The following is a 15,332-nucleotide window of genomic DNA, read 5'->3' on the forward strand; positions in this document are numbered from 1 at the left end:
TCAAAACAATCTGGGGGAGAAGGTGGTGATGGAGAAATGGGTAGTGGTATAGTCAAAATAAGATGATTATGTGATAATTGTTAAAGCAGAGAGATAGGTAATTGGGAGCTCCTTATACAATCTATTTTTTTTTATACATTTGAAGTTTTTCATTAAAATAATTAACATATCCATAAAATAACATAATGTTAAATGACTGAATTTTTGGTGATCAGTGAGTATATACCAATAAAATAACATAATGTTAAAGAGCTGAATTTTTGGTGATCAATGAGTATATACCAAGCCACAGAATTACTGGAAGGGAAGGAAGGATGAACACTGATACAGAAGAAGTTGTAAGTTACAGAAAATGGATAAACTTCAGAAAGGTGTGATACCGAGTTGTGGTACTCAATCCCCATTTAGATTAGACTTTTTTTTTTTTTGAGAAAAAGGTTTTGTAACTTTTTTTCCTTTTTTATTATACTTAAAGTTCTAGGGTACATGTGCACAACGTGCAGGTTTGTTACATATGTATACATGTGCCATGTTGGTGTGCTGCACCCGTTAATTTGTCATTTACATTAGATATATCTCCTAATGCTATCCCTCCCCCTTCCCCCCACCCCACAACAGGCCCCAGTGTGTGATGTTCCCCACCCTGTGTCCAAGTGTTCTCATGGTTCAATTCCCACCTATGAGTGAGAATGTGTGGTGTTTGGTTTTCTGTCCTTGCGATAGTTTGCTCAGTATGATGGCTTCCAGCTTCATCCAGGTCCCTACAAAGGACATGAACTCATCCTTTTTTAAGGCTGCATAGCATTCCATGGTGTATACGTGCCACATTTTCTTGATCCAGCCTATCATTGATGGACATTTGAGTCGGTTCCAAGTCTTTGCTATTGTGAATAGTGCTGCAATAAACATACGTGTGCATGTGTCTTTGTAACAGTATGATTTATAATCCTTTGGGTATATACCCAGTAATGGGATGGCTGGGTCAAATGGTATTTCTAGTTCTAGATCCTTGAGGAATTGCCACACTGTTTTCCACAATGGTTGAACTAGTTTGCAGTCCCACCAACAGTATAAAAGTGTTCCTATTTCTGCACATCCTCTCCAGCACCTGTTGTTTCCTGATTTTTTTTTTTTTTTTTTTTTTGAGACGGAGTCTCGCTCTGTCGCCCAGACTGGAGTGCAGTGGCCGGATCTCAGCTCACTGCAAGCTCCGCCTCCTGGGTTCACGCCATTCTCCCGCCTCAGCCTCCCGAGTAGCTGGGACCACAGGCGCCCGCCACCTCGCCCGGCTAATTTTTTGTATTTTTTAGTAGAGACGGGGTTTCACCATGTTAGCCAGCATGGTCTCGATCTCCTGACCTCGTGATCCGCCCATCTTGGCCTCCCAAAGTGCTGGGATTACAGGCTTGAGCCACCGCGCCCGGCCTGTTTCCTGATTTTTTAATGATTGCCATTCTAACCGGTGTGAGATGGTATCTCATTGGGGTTTTGATTTGCATTTCTCTGATGGCAGGTGATGATGAGCATTTTTTCATGTGTTTGTTGGCTGCATAAATGTCTTCTTTTGAGAAGTGTCTGTTTATATCCTTTGCCAACTTTTTGATGGGATTGTTTGCTTTTTTCTTGTAAATTTGTTTGAGTTCTTTGTAGGTTCTGGATATTAGCCCTTTGTCAGATGGGTAGATTGTAAAAATGTTCTCCCATTCTGTAGGTTGCCTGTTCACTCTGATGGTAGTTTCTTTTGCTGTGCAGAAGCTCTTTAGTTAGATCCCATTTGTCAATTTTGGCTTTTGTTGCCATTGCTTTTGGTGTTTTAGACATGAAGTCCTTGTCCATGCCTGTGTACTGAATGGTATTACCTCTTTTTGTTAGTTTTCCTTCTAACAGTCAGGACCCTCAGCTGCAGGTCTGTTGGAGTTTGCTGGAGGTCCACTCCAGATCCTTTTTGTCTGGGTATCACCAGCGGAGGCTGCAGAACAGCAAATATTATGGAACGGTAAATGTTTCTGCCTGATCCTTCCTCTGGAAGCTTCGTCTCAGAGGGCACCCGGCCTTATGAGGTGTTAGCTGGCCCCTACTGGGAGGTGTCTCCCAGTTAGGCTACTCAGGGGTCAGGGACCCACTTGAGGAGGCAGTCTGTCCATTCTCAGATCTCAAACTCCATGCTGGGAGAACCACTACTCTTTTCAAAGCTGTCAGACAGGGATGTTTAAATCTGCAGAAGTTTCTGCTGCCTTTTGTTCAGCTATGCCCTGACCCCAGAGGTGGAGTCTACAGAGTCAGGCAGGACTCCTTGAGCTGCGGTGGGCTCCACCCAGTTTGAGCTTAGCAGCGGCTTTGCTTACCTCCTCAAGCCTCAGCAATGGCAGATGCCCCTCCCCCAGCCTCACTGCTGTCTTGCAGTTTGATATTAGACTGCTGTGCTAGCAGGGAGCAAGGCTCTGTGGGCGTGGTACCCTCCAAGCCAGGTGTGGGATATAATCTCCTGATGTGCTGTTTGCTAAGACCGTTGGAAAAGCGCAGGATTAGGGTGGGAGTGTCCCGATTTTCCAGGTACGTCCGTCTGTTGCGGCTTCCCTTGGCTAGGAAAGGGAATTCTCCAACCCCTTGTGCCTCTGGGGTGAGGTGATGCCCCGCTCTGCTCCGTGGGCTGCACCCACTGACTGACAGGCCCCAGTGGGATGAACCCAGTACCTCAGTTGGAAATGCAGAAATCACCCGTCTTCTGCTTGCTCATGCTGGGAGCTGTAGACTAGAGCTGTTCCTATTCGGCCATCTTGGAACCTCTGTAACATTTTTTTCTATCAGATCTAAAACTTAGTTTTTATGAAACTTTAAGTCTCCTGGACTTTTGTTTGGGAATAGGTGAGTGTGGAGTAAGGGAATTGGTGAGAGTCAGCAAAAACCAGGTGTTAGGGAAGACAGGAGACTCTCTTTTCAGCATTTTTAGGCAAAAGGGTCAGGAAGAAAGCTGGTCTTTCCTATTATCCTTGTAAATTCTTCATGGTTTTTAAAAAGAGGAGACTTAATTAGTTTATTTTTATTAACTATGATCCACTTGAAGATATTTATTTTGAGAAATCTATTTCATGTTCACTGACAAAAGAACTTTCAAGGTTGTTATAAATGCATGTCCATGGAATTTAGTATTTTCGAAAAGGTCAGATAGAAATGCTTTTTTATCCATGAATGCCTCTAGATCTGCTCTAACCACAAGAGAAAAAAACGCCTTTAAGTTGACCCTTCTTAGCATTCAGAAAACCACTCATTTTTTACTTTTAGCAGGATAACTAAGGAAGACCTTTCTATTTTTAGTTTTACAAGGACAAGTAGGAATTGCAACTTAGTCTCTATCAATACAAGAGTAGTACTTTACCCTCTTGTATAAAAGAAACAATTTATTAATGGTTATGCAATATAGCTTTATTTAAACCAAAAATACCTATAAGCCAATTAGTATTGCAGTCATTTAAAAATCATCTAATTGGTAAGCTGATTTTTTTCTCCCATACCTTGTCTACCATTAAGATTCTACCATGAGGTTGGAGTCCGGAAGGAGAGGATGTGACTTAGATGAAGTGGAAAGCATGAAAGTTGCCCCTTCTGGTTCCAGGGTATTGTAGGGGAGAAGGGAAACAGATTGAAGAGAGATGAAGGGTGAGGATCAAGTGGCCTAGCCCCCGCTGTCTGAGCTTTGACCAGAATGGGAGCATCCATGTTGAGGGGCATTGCCTTGTTTCATATTTGGGGCTCCAGAGGGAACTTCTATACTAACTGGGAGCGGCCACAGCAGAGATCTCTGTGGCACAGCCTGCTTGCACAGACTCTGGGCCTGAGTTAAGTTTTCCTGAGTTGTCCTTGGTTTCTAGGTGGCAAAGATGGAAAGTCCCTGTATATTGCTGAAGGGGCATGAGGAAGGTGGGCCTGCTATGGGGTCTGCTATGGTGAAAGTGGCACAGCTTAGGTAGGCATTATAGGTCAGGGCTGGATAGGGAAAAGGCAGTGTCTTAGAGGAGTCTTCAGCATCAGTTGAAAGCCAAGGCAAGGCTGAGCTGTCTGAAAGAGCATAACCTGGTTCTGATGAAGCTGAGAGATGAAACCACCATGACGTACCCCACTGCACTTCAGCAGCACTGGCCAGGAGAAGGCACAGGGATGGGACCAGTCACCCTTGAGCACTCACCAGGGAGCACTGTGGAATAGCCACTCAATGGCAAAGAAAAGCTGTGGTCCAGGTTCCATCACAAGGATTTGAGGACTTCATGTCACCTCTGCTGTCACTGAACACCCAGCTATTGTCCTTGTTCTATGAACACAGATGACAAAAAACAGAGGCTCTGGAGGAAGGTGGTGAAAATTTGAGAGATTAAACTACTAAAAGAGATTTAGTGCTTATCTAAAGAGGGTATTTAAATTATTTCAGTAGATTAAGTTTATTGGAGTGGCCTAACAGTTAGTGGTTCCCCTTCCCCACAATGCCTGACAAATGGGAGCACATGAAAGAAATCTGATTCATTATATACCAAAAAAAATTTACTGTACATGTTCTCTACACATCTAAGTATAGTATAAGTATTTCTGAATCCTTATTTATACAACTGCTGTAAATAAATACAAGTATTTTATGTATAGAAACTAAAGACTTTTAAAAAATCAGAACCCTGTATCATGAAAAGATTAATGAAAACTCCTAGGCCAGGCGCGGTGGCGCAAGCCTGTAATCCCAGCACTTTGGGAGGCCGAGACGGGTGGATCATGAGGTCAGGAGATCGAGACCATCCTGGCTAACACAGTGAAACCCCGTCTCTACTAAAAAATACAAAAAAATAGCCGGGCGAGGTGGCGGGCACCTGTAGTCCCAGCTATAGGGAGCTGAGGCAGGGGAATGCCACAAACCCGGGAGGCAGAGCTTGCAGTGAGCTGAGATCCGGCCACTGCACTCCAGCCTGGGCGACAGTGCGAGACTCCCTCTCAAAAAAAAAAAAAAAAAAAAAAAAAAGAAAACTCCTTTAGTGGTTTCTTCATAGTTTAAGTTTATGATTGATACTGTCTCTACTTCAGATAAGAAGTAGAGATAGTTAACAACAGAATAAGAGTAGCTAATGCTGACTGAGTGGTTCTTCTTTCTGCTAGGCACTGTTTTAGATGTTCTAAAGTATATTGTTGAATCTACAAGGCAGCAGCATTGTATTATACCTATGTGACAGATGACAGAAATTAGGCTCAGAAGGGTGGAGCAACTGGCCCAAGTCTTCATAGCTAGGAACTGGGAGAGATGGGCTACAAACCTACTTAGCTTTCAAAGCTTGTGTTTTTAACTACTATGCTATCAAAATAAAAACTTAAGTATCTTAGGGAAAGAGGCAACAATTATATCCAAAGAAGGCTAGCGTAGTCTTCATAACCAAACATTAAATTTAGTTTACCAAACATCCAGAGCAACTAAAACTTATCTTTGTTTATCAGATGACCAGGAACTGAACTCAAAAGAAAATTATGAAAAGTAACATTGGACATTCTGCTTGATAAAGTTTACAAAAATTTTGCCAAAGAGCTCAAGAAAATAAGCATATCTGCTAACTAAGAATATAAAGGCAGCTTGGACTTTTTGCAGTGTGTCAGATATTATGCCAGATCCTTCACATGAATTATCTTCTCTAATGCTCACAATAAAGGCTCTGAAGGTAGGACTTTATTGTTCTTATTTTACAGATAAGGAAACTGAGGCTCAGGCAAAGCTTCTTGAGGCCCTGCAGTTAGTAAAGGGTAGAGCTGGGATTTGATCTTGCATGCTTTACCATATCACATCATACTGCCTCCTGCTACTACAGAACACCACGATGTTCATCAGATGATCACTGCCAGGACCAAGATGCTGCTAATGTATACTGGAACAGCCCCACAGTTTACCTGTGATTGGCATCCATCCTGACTGGTCTGTGCCTATGTTCTTACTTGTTATACATTTTAAATATCATCTCTGTCAACTTCCAGTGAAAAGGTTAGGGAGTCAAGATATGTCCTCAACCAGTGAGAGCAATTCCTGTTTGAAAGCACTTTTGCACAAATAAAATGGAAATATATAAATAAATAAATTCCAAAAATGTAAAGCCATTATTTCAAATGATTTTAAATGGCCAAACTGAAAGTTTTGGCGGCTGGGTGACTTTATGGGAAAAAATAAATTGCTGATGAATCAGCAATTTGGTTAAAGTCCTTTGTCTGGGGAGTGAGAATCAATAAAATGGGAGGATCAGAAAAGAGCAATTTATAATCATTAGGTTTGCTGTAGGTCACATTTTGTTTCTGATGTATGGTATCAAGGGATGTTGGTGGTGAATTTAAGTGCTAGGCATAACCCTGGGGCCAAGCAAATGGTGGGCAAGTATAGGAAATAGGAGTTTGGCTCAGGCAGAATGAGTGGGAACTGAGGGGAGCCACTCTAGTAAGCATGAGTTCAATGAGGATGTCAAAGCAGGTCCAAGTATGGCCTGACTATCATAAGGCAAAGAAAACGAAAACAATTGAAGACATAGTAAATGCCTGCTGGAGTTTTAACAGAAACACAAGTTTTTCCCTTGGCCCTTTAACTCATGGGAGAGTCTTTTAGAAACAGCACAAGTGTGCTCTTTGTTTCTTCTTGTTTCTTCCTCCATCTTGTTCTTCAGAATGTGGATACTGAACATGGTCCATCTTGGACCATGAAGTCAAATCTCTACAGAATGGACCAAGAAGATTGAGAGAACTTGATCTCTGCACCAAACCATGATGCACCATACTACCTTTAGATCTCTGATATGGACTTTGATTTGGGGGGAATAAATTTCTGTGCTACCTGAACCATTATTGTGTTGGTTGTTGATCACCTGCATCTGAACTTAATCATAACTAATAAATACCACTTACCATAGGTGAGGCTTACCAGGAAGCAGACTGCAATGAAGATTGGTATGAGGAAGTATATTAGGGGGTGCCCTTGGAATCCACAATTGTGGAAGGGAAGGAGGCAGAATTGAACAGACGGAGAAGATGAGCTGTGATGTAATCACAACAAAGGCCCCAGCTGATACATGAAAAACTGTCATGCTGGCATGGTCATTGAAAGTTGTCCTGAGTAGGGGATAGGTAGCCAAGCCTTTATGTGCTCATGCTGACCAGTCATTCTGTGTGGGCTGCATCCAGGGAAGGGAGTGTGACTTTGGTTGAGGTAGATCTTTATATTCAAAGAACTTCCCAAAGAGGGATGACAGCTGAGGTCTTACAACAGGTTGGGGAACCTGTTCCTGGTAGTTGAACATGATGGCATGGCACAGCCCCCAGTCTACCACTTGTCCTTATTTTAAAATGATGTATTTTTGAGTTATTGATGGTTTAAAAGTGGTACTCAATCAGTTTTAATGCTTTCAGTTGCAAGTAACAGAACATCCAACTTAAAGGAAAGGGGCAAGCTTGCAGGAAAGGATCTTTAAGTCATCTACATTTGGGTATAAATGACAGCCACAGAATATTTACCTTCTTTTAGAAGTAATTTTATCAGTAGACCAAAGCTTTTAGCTAAAAACATAAATTTCAAACAATAGGACAGTCATTTTATAGGAACAAAATAAATAATTTCAAAGAGACTATTACTTTCTCAAAGACTAGACTGCAATTGTGAGCCCCTGAAGTATCCACAGATCCTGAGGAGTGCCCAACTGTCTTGACAAGGAAACAGAGAGTCAAGAAGTTTAGTGAGGTCAACAAGAATCCTGCAGCATCTCATCTTCCAGATCTGCAGCAGCTTGTGTTGCAGTCCTACTAAGCTCAAGGCTTAACCATGTCTGCCAGTTCAGGGTATAGAACACTGGTTACTATTTATTTTCCTTCTTTCTTCCTGTAGTGGATATTCTCCTTCAGTGGCCACACAATGTCAAAGATCCTCCTTCATTTTAGTAATTTTCTACATTCTGTGTACTACCTTCTCAATGTAGAAGCCAGAAAACTTACACATGCTCAGATTCCTGTATAGAGTGCAATCATGTGACCTATATTCTATGAATCATATGTATCCACATGAGACCCGGATTTCTTCAAGTGCAGTGTGACCAGACAGTCACAGACAGCGGGACTGATCTTCTGGTACTTTATCCTGAGCATTATAGATGTTTAATGACAATGACAGTGATATACCCCCAAAAGCACCCCCACTCCCACCTCATCCAAAGTGTGGTCTGGGCACTGGGTTTGGCTATGTGGCCTCAGAGTCTGGCCTCTGATCCTCCCAGAGAATCTGTGAGCTATCAGTTATTGCTTAACGAAACTCTCCTCCTTATTTTTTTCTTAGACTAGCTATAAAAGATTCTACTGTTTGCAGCTAACAATATACTCCTGAAAGGCAAATATAGTCAGTAAGGGCCCATATGAGCCAAATCCCACCTTACATGTAGTAATATATTCTGAATGTTTCACGCATTAATATTCTGATTTCTGCTTTAAATCTATAGCCTTAACCTTGTATCACATGTCTTACGTTCACTTTCTCTTTCCTATAAGGAAATGGTGCTAACTGAATGACATGGGTGTCAGCAAAAGATGCTGCAGCTTTACAACAATGCTTTGTAATATTATGAGGTAGCTTTGTTCCTTTTCCTTTTTGTTTCTGATCTGTTTTTGTTTTTCAGGCAGATAAAATTGCTAAGGTAATCTTCAAAAGCAAGGCATCAAAATGGTCTTTTTTTTTTTTGAGATAAGTTCTTGCTCTGTCACCCAGGTTGGAGTGCAGTGATGTAATCATAGCATAATGCAGCCTCAGACTCTTGGGCTCAAGTGCTCCTCCCAGCTCAGCCTCCCAAGAGCTAGGACTACAGGTGTGTGCCAATTTTTTAATTTTAATTTTTGTAGAGTTAGGGGGTCTTGTTATGTTGTCCAGGCTCATATAAAATCTTGGCCACTAGAAATACCATTTATGGCCAAAACCACATTATGAAGGACTTGACTGCCCTTTCCCTACATGGGTATTTCCCTGAACTGGTTTTTTTTTTTTTTTTTTTTTTTTGAGACAGAGTCTCTGTTGCCCAGGCTGGAGTGCAGTGGCACAATCTCGGCTCACTGCAACCTCTGCCTCCTAGGCTGAAGCAATTCTCCTGCCTCAGCCTCCCGAGTACTGGGATTACAGGCCCGTGCCACCACACCCAGCTAAATTTTGTGGTTTTTTGCAGAGACAGGGTTTCACCATGCTGCACAGGCTGGTCTCGAACTCCTGAGCTCAAGTGATCCACCTGCCTCAGCCTCCCAAAGTGCTAGGATTACAGGTGTGAGCAACTATGCCCGACCCTGAACTGTTCTTAACCTTCACAATAGCGAGCAACAACCACTTCTGGCCTGACACCCAGTCCACAGGGAGACTCATGACTGTCTCCTCTCCTATTACTTAACAGAGATTGATTTTGAGATTGGGCAATGTTATGGGGATTGACTTATTGAGAATATTTTCTGAAGTGTTCTTTTTTTGGAACTGCTTTAGAAGTGATAATGTGAACATTCTCCAATGATACATGCTTTTGCTGCTGCAATTATGCAAGCGCAAAAACCTGTAGCACTTGGATGTGCACAGGACCTACACTCTTTCTCTTTGTGCATGATACGTGGGAGCTCAGGCATGGAGAAAAATATCAGAAAAATCAAAGTTCTAACGGGATTTGAGAGGGCCAGGTTAATATATTTTTAGTTTCACTTTTGTTGAGATTAGGTTAAAAGTTCCATATTATCATCCTCTTTAAAAGGTGCTAATTATTTACAAGATTTTCAATGAAGAATTCTAATAGGAGAATCCGTATTTAAAATCTGCAGTAGACTGAATTAAAGGCCTAAATTCTTCATCTTTTCCTGTATCCATGCCATTTGTCACCTAACTTTTCAGTTTCTCCCTCTAAAGCAGGGTTTCTTAATCTCAGCACTATTGACATTGGGGCTGGATAATTCTTTGCTGTGAGGAGCTGTTCTGGACATTGTAAGATGTTTAACTGCACCTGTGGCTTCTGCCTAGTGGATGTCAGTATCATTACTCGCCACCTGCGATTGTGACAACCAAAAATGCCTCTAGACATTGCCAATGTCCTCCCATGGGGGACAGAATCTCCTCTAGCTGGGAACCACCACTGTAAAGGTGGGTAGCTCTCACACTGATTTCAGACTTAAGCAATGTAACTTTCTGTGTCAAAGAAAAACTTGAAATATGTTTGTGTAGTGAAGCTTGCTCTCTTATGCCTCTTACATCACCATGAGTAGAAGTCTCCAGGGAAGCTGCTCCGTCTTCATCTTAGGCCCTAGAATGAAGCATTTGGGGCACAGCCACCTTGGCTGATTCAAGAAGTGTGTTTCGAAAGAAGTGTGATCCAAAGAAGTAGGACCACCCCAGCTACCAAGTCCTGAAGTAGAGTTGTTTCATCCAACCTCAGACATGTGAGAAATAGATGGACATTGTATGCCACTGAGATTTTGTGGTTGGTTGTTATGTAGCAAAAGCTGACTGATACAGACCGCTTAGCCAAAGTAAAGTATATCCAACTCTTAGTTATATTGTATTGGAATTTTTTAGTTGTTTACTATATCTTGAGATTCTCCCTTACTCCTGTTTCCTTCCCTGATTGTAGCTAATCCTCTCTGTCAAAGATGCTTCTGCTTCAAACTAATCCTTCCAGCTCTCTTCTGAGAGATACCTGAAACAACTTGACCACTTACTTGATGTGAATTTAGGCAATGAAACTGGATTGTTTGTCCTGTTAGGATTGAATTTTATAGGCATTCTTTATACATTTTGGATACAAATCCTTTGCCAGATATATAAATTGCAAATATTTTTCCCAATCTGTTGCATTTTTTTCAGTTTAATAGCATCTTTTGATGAGCAAAAAATAAAAGTAATTTTGATGAATCTAATCTATCATTTCTTTTTTGTCTTTTCTGGTTAGAGCATTTTTTGTTCTAAGAAGGCTTTGCCTAGATTGCAAAGATATTCTCCTATCTTGTCTTCTTTATAGTTGTAGCTTTAGTGTTTAGCTTTTATAGATTAGCTTCATAGTCTTAGCTTTTGTATTAGGGCTATGAGCTACCTTGAATTAATTTTTGTGAATGGTGTGAGTTGTGGGTCAAGATTAATTTTCATTCATGTAAATACCCAGTTTTAGTAAATTTTGATATAATATCTTATGTTATTGAAAAAAGCAGGATGTAAAATATATACTGTAGGGTCAGAACCATTTTTAATCTTATTTAAAGAAATAGGAAATAAAAGCAATCAGATTAATAGACACTATCATTGGTAGGACGTGGGTGAGTTTTTTTTTCTTCCTACTTTTCTGTGTTTTCCAGTTTTCTATGCTAAAGTTATATTAATTTAATAATTTGGAGAAAAGCTCTAGTTTTCTTTTCTTTTCTTTTCTTTTTTTTTTTTTTTGAGACAGAGTTTTGCTCTTGTCACCCAGGCTGGAATGCAATGGCACAATCTCAGCTCACTACAACCTCCACCTCCCGGGTTCAAGCAATTCTCCTGTCTCAGCCTCCTGAATAGCTGGAATTACAGGTGTTCACCACTACCTATGGCTAATTTTTGTATTTGTAGTAGAGACGGGGTTTCACCATGTTGGTCAGGCTGGCCTTGAACTCTTAACCTCAGGTGATCTGCTCACCTCGTCCTCCCAAAGTGCTGGGATTACAGGCATGAGCCACCGTGCCTGGCTGGAATTGCAAGAACCTTTAAGGTGATCCCCCACAAACTGGAGTTAGGATTAAGGTGGTCCTCAGGCCTTTGTTCTGCCTACAATGTTCCTGAGAGTTGCCTTCTAGGTTTGACTGCTGCTCAAACATTCAAAATCTGAAATAGCCAAGAAAAAAGAGGAAATCCGTTCCAAAGCAGCTACCGTAACTGAAAGTTGAATGCATGCCAGGAAGCAGTATTATAATTTGATATAATTTGACATTTCAGCCTTTTTTATTCTGAATTCCTAAAGCTTTGTAGGTATCAAATGCATTATGAAAAAATATTGTTCACCTAGAAGCTTAGGGTGCCAAAGTGTATACCTTCTGCGTTTCATTTGGCCTGTGGACAGGGGAAATATTACATAATTCTAAAACTAAGGCCATCTCTCTGCAACTTCTCCATAGCATTCTGTGTCCTTGACCTTTACATGGTGGGCTGTGCTGTCCCTGTCACAATGCTTGTGCATTATTCTTCTCTCAACCAGACCTCCTTATTTACTCCTAAGTAGATAACTCTTATCTTAATATACTGTCTGCAATCCCCATTCACTCCACTCAGACCTTTGCGCCTTCCTTTCCTCCTAGACTACATGATTAATTACTTCTAGTAGATTTGTTCTCTTACCACAACTGCCTTTCCTCCTATAGTTTCCTTCTTGACAGTGCTAGCTTCCAGAAAATATTTTGCTATGCAGCCATGTAACATTGCCACCTGTCATATTACAACCGAGACGGGAGTGCTGGGAAGGGAAGAGCATCGTTTCTTTAAATGATACGGAAGCGGAGAAGGGAAGTGCTGGATAAGTAGGGCGTGGTTCCTGGCTAGGGCTCCACCCCCAAGGACCTAGCGGAGGACAGGCACTTCTGCCTCTGAGCCCAAATGTTGCATTTCCCAAGACCACCCTGGCCCACCATGCCCATCCTGTGCCTCTAAAAATCTGAGACCCTAGCAGGCACACACACACAAGTGGCTGGACGTCATGAGGAACACATCGGCGGAAAACACAAACAGCTGGTTGTGGAGGGCACACTGCGGAAGAGCATGCTGACAGGCACCAGCAGGCCATCATCTGGCAGAAGATGCGAAGTTTGGCCAGAGCAGTTGGAGAAGGGTCCAGTGGCAGGACTCCAGGGAAAAACCATCTCCCTTCTGGCTCCCCGATCTGCTGAGAGCTACTTCCACTCAATAAAACCTCACACTCATTCTCCAAGCCCACATGTGATATGATTCTTCCAGTACACCAAGACAAAACCCCCCAGGATACAGAAATCCCTCTGTCCTTGTGATAAGGAAGGGGGTCTAATTGAGCTGGTTAACACAAGCCTCCTACAGATGGCAAACTAAGAGAGCACCCTGTAACACAGGCCCACTGTCTACAGACATTCACCCCTAGACACTGCCATGGGGTCGGAGCCCCACAGCCTGCCCGTCTGTATGCTCCCCTTGAGGTCTGAGCAGTGGGGCACTGAAGAAGCGAGCCACACCCCCATTGCATGCCCTGTGAGGGGGACAAGGGAACCTTTCCTGTTTCACAACCAGAAAACAAATGGGGTTGGAGGTAACATGGGAAGAATTAGTAAATAAAAATCAACAGAACTGCAATTCTATAGAGAATCTGACTAACCAGGATAGCATCAAATTTCAGAAATATGTAATCTGGGCAATGAGAATAAAGACATAGCTTTAAAAATATAAGGCAGAAAAAGTAGGATATCATAAAGGTGGGTCATGTAGGGAAAATTTAGGAAAGACTGCAATGTCTGAGTGTCTTCAATGGGAAATTAGGCCTCATTTAGCACATAACCTCCAGATTATCTGATTCTGTGAGGTTTGTGCCTTTCATTATCTTTGTAAATTTAGACAATGACTAGTGATGCAAATTATTCTTGTTCCTGATGTGCAAATGAGTTCAGTGGAGTGACAGTTGTTATCCCTACCCCATCCCCTGTGGAATAAGCCAGTTTTACTTCATTTGTTAATTCATTTCAGTATTCTTAAGTGTCTCTATACATGTATGTATGTATGGCTCTTTGAATTTTCCTTTGAACTGGCTGTCATGACTTACTGGTCCCTTGGTTAAGAGTAAAATAAGGCTGGGCACACTGGCTCATGCCTCTAATCCCAGCACTTTGGGAAGCCAGGATCACTTGAGGCTAGGAGTTCAAGATCAGCCTGGGTGACATAGCAAGACCCCATCCCTAAAAAAAAAAATTTGCCTGGGTGCAGCAGCACCTACCTGTTGTCCTAGCCACTTGGAAGGCTGAGGCAGGAGGATTGCTTGAGCATGGGAGGTTGCAGCTGCAGTGAGCCTTGATTATGCCACTGCACTCCAGCCTCAGCAACAGAGTCAGACCCTGTGTCAAAAAAAAAAAAAAAAAAAAAATCTTTTAACAATAAAGACATTAGTTAAAAAATAAATTTAGGAACTGTGACAATAAGGTCTTTCGTTCACAAATGGGCCTAGCAGAAATTATGGCAAAATGTGTTCCCACTCCAATTAGGTGCCAGAACCCTGATTTAGTGGAGAAATGCCATGTACTCAAGAATTCAGATTTGGGGGCATTATGTGTGATACCTGGCCACTCCACATTGCATTTAAGAGGTTTACCACCTGGTGGCATTCCCCAAAACTTGGGGCTTCTGTTGTCATACAAGGAGCAGCCATGGTTATTTATAAACCTTGTCATTTTGTAGGTGAGTATTATGGCTGTTAGATTTGGCTGGCTGCTTCTTGTTTCAGTACAAAGTGGTGCAGCCCCCAGAGAGCTGCACCTGGAATGGAGTTGTGTCAGTATAGGGATTCACTAATTTTTTTCTGAGGTCCAATCCTGGATTGTAGTGCTATTCTCTTCCTGTTCCTATTCCTGTGTTTCAGAGTTCAGAATGTTCCTAAAAGAAATTTCAGAATGAAGCAGACTGAAATAAGAAAATTCATTATTTTTTCCAGTCTACCATGCTGCTCTAATCTAATTGACTTCCTGGTTATACTTTACTTTCCTCCCTACTTCCCTCCTCCAGGTTCTCTTTGCTTCCCTTTCAGCTAACAGACTCATTAGGCACAACCTCTTTACATACACTTTCCTGCCTTCATTCTTTTACCTTTCTTCTCCTTATTCTTGATCAGCCTGAATAATTCCATCAAGCCACCAAACACCTCAACCGTCACATTGGCACTGCATAAAAGGGGAGTGTTCACCTCACCCAAATTCAAAGACATAGTCCTGAACTACTTCCTCCATCTTTTCTTTCGGAGGCAGTCTTACTCTGTCGCCCAGGCTGGTCTCAAGCCATTCTCCCACCCACCTCAGCCTCCCAAAGTGTTGGGATTCCAGGCATAAGCCACTGCGCCTGGCCTCCTCAATCTATTTTTTACTCCTATTGTTTTCTACTTTCTGATTCTTTTGGCTATTGACTTGACTGCCATATTGACCTGTACTTTGGACTGATGCTAGATATGATTTATTTTCAGCTTTATTAGTTTTTCTTAGCAATTATGATTTTCTGCTTTGCATGTATTGCCTTCAAACTGTCTTGAATAAACACTTTCTCAATTTATCTTAGTCCTAAAATCCTTCCCCTCTTGTCCTGCATCCAA

The 15,332-nt window shown here is 41.9% G+C and overlaps 1 long non-coding RNA gene across 1 annotated transcript in view; it reads right to left on the reverse strand.

Annotated features, from left to right (window-relative positions):
* The window catches only part of LOC105489148 (uncharacterized), a 43,301-nt gene extending 38,835 nt beyond the window's left edge, over positions 1–4,466 (reverse strand). Inside the window, exon 1 of the long non-coding RNA XR_011613047.1 lies at positions 4,184–4,466. This is a non-coding gene — a long non-coding RNA (uncharacterized lncRNA). The remainder of the gene's footprint in view (positions 1–4,183) is intronic.
* Between the last annotated feature and the right edge of the window lie 10,866 nt (positions 4,467–15,332).

This window comes from Macaca nemestrina, chromosome 14 (genome assembly GCF_043159975.1).
Source record: "Macaca nemestrina isolate mMacNem1 chromosome 14, mMacNem.hap1, whole genome shotgun sequence".
Lineage (NCBI taxonomy): Eukaryota > Metazoa > Chordata > Mammalia > Primates > Cercopithecidae > Macaca > Macaca nemestrina.